The sequence below is a fragment of the Drosophila innubila genome, assembly GCF_004354385.1.
Source record: "Drosophila innubila isolate TH190305 chromosome 2R unlocalized genomic scaffold, UK_Dinn_1.0 1_C_2R, whole genome shotgun sequence".
Lineage (NCBI taxonomy): Eukaryota > Metazoa > Arthropoda > Insecta > Diptera > Drosophilidae > Drosophila > Drosophila innubila.
In genome coordinates this window covers 18,904,582-18,911,670 of record NW_022995374.1, presented here as the reverse complement: position 1 = coordinate 18,911,670, position 7,089 = coordinate 18,904,582, and the positions used below count along the sequence as shown (strand labels likewise).

The 7,089-nt window shown below is 36.1% G+C and overlaps 1 non-coding gene across 1 annotated transcript; it reads left to right on the top strand.

Annotated features, from left to right (window-relative positions):
• The first annotated feature begins 1,065 nt into the window (after positions 1 to 1,065).
• Trnay-gua lies at positions 1,066 to 1,160 on the top strand. The gene is made up of 2 exons: positions 1,066 to 1,102; positions 1,125 to 1,160. It is a non-coding gene; the product is annotated as a tRNA-Tyr (tRNA).
• Positions 1,161 to 7,089: the final 5,929 nt, after the last annotated feature.

Below are 7,089 nucleotides of genomic sequence, written 5' to 3'. Positions count from 1 at the left end.
CAGGCGATTTTGCAACGCTTGCGAAATGGCCAAATAAAAAGCTCTTGCTCACATTTAAAGCGAGTGAAACAGGCGAGAGATTAAAAATAAATTATATCGTCATATTCCCAGGGGCGCTTTACGAATTTTACGTTGTTGTTGCTGCTGTCGAGTTGAGTGCTTTACGCCGCCCCCTTTGGAGCAGCACTCAACTGGCAGGCGCCCAACCACCCACCCACACACACACACACACACACACACACACACAGCACGCACACGTATACATATGAGAGTAGGAAGATGAGAGCTCGTCAGCGTCGACACGCCAATTCCATATGTTACACAGTTCGCTACGTTTAACCCCCCACTCCTCACTGCTTCTCTCTCCACTCTCCGCTGGGGGCTGTAAAGGGTGTGCAAAGCATAACACATCAACATCAACATCAGCGTCAAACAACGGATGAGAGAGAACGACCGCATTGCATGAATTTAACTTAATCCCACACTCTTCTGTTTTTATTCTGTTTGCCTTGCTCTCTGCATTTGTAGCGCTCTCTTCGTAGGCTTTGTATGTGTGGTTGAGTGTGCGAGTGTTTCTAACGGGGTAAAATAGAAGCAACAACAACAAGCACATTTCGACTCGGCGATAATTGAACATGTTTCCGCTGCCGCAGTCGCTGCCGCTGCTGCTGTCGCTGCCTGCGCTTGGGTTGAGGCTGAGCGCAGAGACCGCAGCTAGCGTCGTGCCCTTTTAGTATTTTTCGAAATTGCTTTTTACTGCTGCTGCTTCTTTTTTGGAATGAACTGAATGCCCTTCACACACACACAAACACACACACATACATATATACGAAACAGGCGTTAGCTACTCCATTTTGTATGCATTGTTTAGGGTGACCAGCTGACGTCAATACTAACAATAATAACAACAACAAAAACAGACTTTGCTGTTGTATTTTGTTGTTGCTCTGCTTTGCATTCCATTATCTTTATTGCTGAATATACTTATTTTTAGTGAGCGACATTTTTGTCGAAGCTTTTTGTTTAGCATCAGCGGAATGCGATTGGGAACTTGGCATTCGTTGACCTTCGATAGCTCAGTTGGTAGAGCGATGGACTGTAGAGGGTAGAAATACACGGTAGACATCCACAGGTCGCTGGTTCGACTCCGGCTCGAAGGATTTTTTGTTTATTTTTTACATTTACAATTTCATTTTTTAATTCTAATCGTTATCAGAGTAATTTGATGCGATAATTATAACCTATTTTTAAGTTACTTAAGTCAATATTATTATATTTGTTTAATATATATTTCAATATTATAATGCTAATTTATTTATGCACGACTAAAAGCAGTTGGCGAAGAAAAAATTACCAAGTATAAAAATTAAGTTAAAGATTACAAATACAAATAAAATTAAATATAAATTATGCACTGTTAAAAAAAAATTTAAGAAAAAATTAGTTAGGTAATAATTAGAAATTATATAATAGTTATTCAAAGATATTTCAAAAATATTTTTATAAGAGCAATATAAACTGTTAGTCATACATATACTTAAGATTTTTTTTTTTTATTTATTTTCTAATATTATGCATTAGTCACATCTTATTATGCGTTATTTTTTATATTTTTAGTAAAGAAAAAATTGCAGGCTATGTTCAACTTAATTAATATAAATATAATTATTTTAAGAGCAATTTTATGCAGCGTTGGCGTATTAATTGTATACATTCTTAAAAAATATTTTTCTGCTACTAATATTAGAGTACAACCTTAAATACACTATAGACTTCTTAGAGTAGAGCGTAGACGACTATGCAAAATATCTTTAAGTTACACTTTACTGAACTCTATAGTGTATTTCAGGCTGTAATTTAAGCGATATTCATATTTTTTCTTAAGGAAATTTTAATATTCAATTTTTAAGAGCAATTCTTATCGATAAACTTGCTTTTTACGTGATTTTAATAATAGTATAATAGCAATTTCATGCAATATTCATAATAAGAAAACTGTATTTAAATTTTTGTTTCTTAAAGTTGGTCACCCTAATTTGCCTGCCTAATGAATGGACTGCGACCTTTGTGTCTTATAAATAAAGGTGGAGAACTTAATACGCAGTACGCAGGACACGCACATTGTGCCGCAGCGGACAGAGCACGAAGAGGAACAGGGAAAAGGACATGGACAAGGACACGGACATGGTCATTCGCAAGGACAGAAAATAGTTAAATAGAAGCTCGAATTGAAATGTGAGGCGTGTAATGATAGGACCACTTTCGTATACATATGCATATTTTATTAACAATTACCAGTGACGCGGCAAGTTGCAACAATAATTGATGAGGGCAAATTGAGGCGCCACAAAAATACACAAGCACACACGCACACACACACACATTTAAAAGTGGCCCCTTGGGGCATTAATGCTACTGGACGGGGAACTGAAACTGGCCGCCAACTTTTGCGGCTCATCCCAATGTCAAACACACAAAGCCCGAAGCCGAAACGGAACCCAAAACCCCAATTCCAAAAAAAAAAAAACAAAAACAAAAAAGAAACCCGAACACGACCAACATTGGCAGTCATAAAATGCGAGCTTTATGTGCGCGCGTTTATCCTTTAATATTTTTAAAGCCCAGGCAAAATGTTAAAACACACACACACACACACAGAGGCAAAAACACACAGTTACAACGTGAGAGGCAGAGCGGCATGAAGGCTTTATAAAAATTAAATATTTGCCCAGGAGAGTCAGGCTGAGCGGCAGCAGCAGGAGGAGAGCGCAATGCCGAAAGGGGGCTACGCATAAAGAGCACCAAAAAAGGAAAAAAGTTGAAGCATAAAACATTTTTCTTCTATTTTGATGCGCTGTCCTCGTTGTAGCTGCTGCTTGCTCTTCCTCTGCCGCTGTCGCTGCTGCTGCCGCTGCCGCTGCCTTTGCTCTCACTTGTTGTGTAGTGGGTGGTCCACAGCGCCTCTCTCACACTCTCTCAGAACTTTCTGGCGCGTGCTTTACACTCGTTCGTGTGCTTGCCAACGCTTGAGGCGACTCAGACACACACACACATATACAGTACTTATACAAATACATGCACAGTTGCACTCACATACAGAATTGTGTGTTTGCTTTTGACTTTTTGTGCTAAGGAAATTACAGACATTGCACAGTTGTTGCTGTTACGGTTGTTGTTGCCGTTGTTGTTGTTGTTGCATTGCTTCCATTTGGGGTTGGCTGACGTTTTGGGCCTTCTGTTCTATTCCATTACATTGCCGCTGTGTCCTTATTTCCGGCCACCCTCTTGTTTTGTCATTTCCATTTTATGCGACTTTTTATTTCATTATATTTTGTGATTTCGTCCTGTGGCCTCGTCCTCTTGATTCCCCAGAGCTTCAATTATGCCATTTAATGATTGGTTCGGGTGGTTCAAGTCCAAGAAACTCAACTTGGGCAACAACAATTTAGCCGAGTGCTTTCTGTGCACTCTTCCAAGTGGAAATTGACATACGTTTACCTATCATCACACAAAAACACACACATATATCGATGAAAACGTAAAGAAGACGAAATCTTAAGTTATTCATAATTATATTATGTTAATATTATTTTTGTTTTATTCAAGTTCGAAAAAAAATCTATTGATCCAAATAATATGTAATCCTTCAAATAATTTTCATAAGGATTTTCATTAAAGTTTACTAAAAGAAGTAATAAAAGTTTTTTATTATTTTCATATATATCACAAATATTTAGTTGTATTTACTCTACAGTTTTGGTATTAACAATCGCATCTCCAATAGTAGATTTTTAAATACCAAGTATACAAATTTCATTAGAACATTACTGTTTTTATTTAAGCAAGTAATTATCGTGTTTGTGAGCACTGTTGGTGTTAATTGAGCATCTCCAATCGTAGTTTTCAACATAGTGATTAAGCAAAATTATCATTAGAGTATTCATCGCTGTTTGTTAAACCAAATATCTATTCGTATTAGAGAACAATTTCATTGTTAATAGTGCAGCTTCAATCGCTCAACATTCTATATATTAAGTATACAAAGCTTTCATTACTGTTTTTATTGGTGCAGTCTTTCGAGTTTTCATTAAAAATTACATTGGATATTCCAAAATTGGAGCTACAATTGTAATGATCTGTAGAACAACTCATTTCGTAAGTCTTACCAAGATATTTAGTTCTATAGTAACTATTTTTACTCATTACTTTTTATTTGATTATAATTAAAATGCTTCATTACAGTTGTCATTTATGTTTTTAATCAATAAGAGTTTTCATTAGTATTTTAAACAAGACAGTAAATATAATAAGAGATACTTTTCAATGGGTATTTTTTTACATTTGAAATTATTCAAGCATTTATTATTTACTAAACTTTTAAAAACCTCGAGCATTGTCATATTTTTATTGCAAATCATTAATGAAATTCATTCGGAAACAATTTGTTGCATGTGTATTACGTATATTCCCCGATGGTCGTTAGTGCCAGTTGAGCTGGAGAAATCCACTTCAAATTGATCAAGTGAACTTCAATTCTATTTAATTGACACGGACTCGCATTAGACAAGCGGAACTTCAAGTTTCCCCAGCGGAGGCATCAACAAGCAACTTGATTTATGGCCATGTCCTAAACTCTTCGCACACCTTTGGCAACAAACTACGGGACTTTTGTTTTTGCCAGCAGTTTGTTGCGTGTTTCGTGTGTGTGTTTGGTGTTTGCCGTCGGTTTGTTGTTCGGGTTCCGTTCACATTCACATTCACATTCACGTTCCTGTTACTGTTCCTCTTCCCGTTCCTGTTGCCGTTCCCGTTGTCCGTTTGGGGACTTAATATATTAATCAAAGGCATGAAATCTTTATCAAGTTGTCAAGGCGTACGACTGACAATGAGTCTGCGAGATGTAGAAGAAACCCGTTTGATCCTTAACACGCACATATTCCTTGTTGTTGTTGTTACTGTAGTTGTTCTACTTGTTGTTGTTGTTTGATGTTGTTGCTTGGTCGCATTCTCATTTGCAATTTGCAATCGAAATCAGAGAATTGCACGAATAATAAAAATAAATGAAATTCAACTACAAATACAAATTTATATTCATCTGCACGAGGGTTGCTCTTTAAGTAAGCTGTTTCATTCCATTTATGAATTTGTTTATTAGGTGTTAAGATTTAAGTTTTCAAGCGCGATTTTATTTAATTTTAACAATAGTTACATAAATAACCATGATTATACCAATATTAATAGGAAAAATATATTTCATACTTTTTTTTAAATTTTTTAAATATAAGAATATAATTTAAATTAATTTTATTCAGTTGAAAGCCACTTACATTTTTTTAGTTTTAAATTTCAGTTTTTCGCAACTTACTTAACTTACTTTTTATCAACTCATTCAACTTATTGATTTTACTTAATTATATAAATAATCTTAAGTCCTCTATCAGCTATTAATCATTTAAAACTGTTTAAGTACAAGTTTGAGTTATATTATATAAAATACTCCAGTTTCAAATTAAGTTCTTGTATACATTTTCTAGTTTTTCACTTTGTTTCTACATTTTATTCGTTCTTAAATACCCTAGCTTCCCTAATTGTAAAGCTTTAGTATCTTCAAAAGTAATAAGCATATAAATTTAACATGATAATAGTAATAGAACATATAAATATAAATTATTGAATGAATTTTGTTACATAAAAAAACTTTTCTCTCTCTAGTATTTCTAATTATTTTAAACTCTTTAAATACAATTTTATATCACTGGTCGTTGGAATACATCATATAATTTCTAAGTTTATTTAAAATATAAAATTTCCCAAATTTTATACCTAAACTTTGTTTTTATATAATAAAATTTCCTCTTTAATTCCTTGATTTCATTAAATTAGAAGCTTAAGTATTTTCTTAAGTTCTATAGTTTCCTTTTGAATATTTAAATAGTTTTTCAAATCATTTAATTCCATATTTTGAGCAAGTCCAAGTTTGTTTTGAGACACTAAACAAGCCGCGTTTCTACTCGTTCAAATGTATCTACATAGTGCGAATCATTTTACAATCAAACACTGAAATTGTCACAAGTTTGAGGTTGAGTCTCCGGGTCTGAGTCTGAGTCTGATTCAGATTCTGAGTTGGAGTCTCTGTTTGGGTTTTGCGATTCGTTTCCAATTCGTTTTGTTGTGGCGGCAAACATTAATATTCACATGTCGTTCCTCGGTATGCGCGACCTGTTAGGTCGGTAAGGGAAGTTGAAGTTGGGCTCTGATATGGAGCTTCAAGTCTCAGTCCAAGTCCAAGTCCCAGTCCCAGTTTTAGTTGCAAAGCCCATTCCCAAAGCCATTCATTGCTCTCTTTTTCACTCACTCTCTCCACTTGCTGTCTAAACAGTCGCTGTCTCTGTTTTGGCTCGCTTTGTACCCCCTTGCTACCCCTCTGTACTTCCCTCTCCCTGGCCAGTCCCATATGCCGAATGGTTCGGCCACAAAACGCGCTTTAGGCTGCATAAATTTATTCGTCGCTGTCGCTAACTAAAGTCGAAGCCGGCTTTGCCCGCGCCCCACCGTCCCCATCTACAGCTTCAGTTTATTCTCCACCTCCCTCTCCGTTCTCCGTTCACCATTCTCCTCTGTGACTGGGCCTCAAAACTGGTTCCATTTATGCAAGTTTCTTAGCGACTCTTTTGGTATTGTGCTAGTTGTTGTAGTTGCGGCTGCTTTCGCATTGAATTTTGCACCTCGACTTTGCCGCAGATACATTTTACTTATCGGCATCTAAATTCAGACGCTGTCATGCAGTTCCCTCCCCCTCTACACTCTCCACAATTCCACTCTTCCGCCTTCCAGTTCCCAGCTGCCTCTGCAATCGCCAGAGTTATACGTATATAAATCCACTACAGACTTTGTTTGTCTTTGGATTCGGATTCGGGTTCGTGTTCGGGTTCAGGACGACGAGCAAACAGCGCAATGAATACATCCGAAATATTCACGGAAAAGTATCAAATTTCAACTTAAAAAAAAGAAGAAAAACGAGCACATTTCGTAAAGCCAATAAAAAATGGTTGATAAAGATGAGAAGAGACAAAATTAAACTGCACTAAT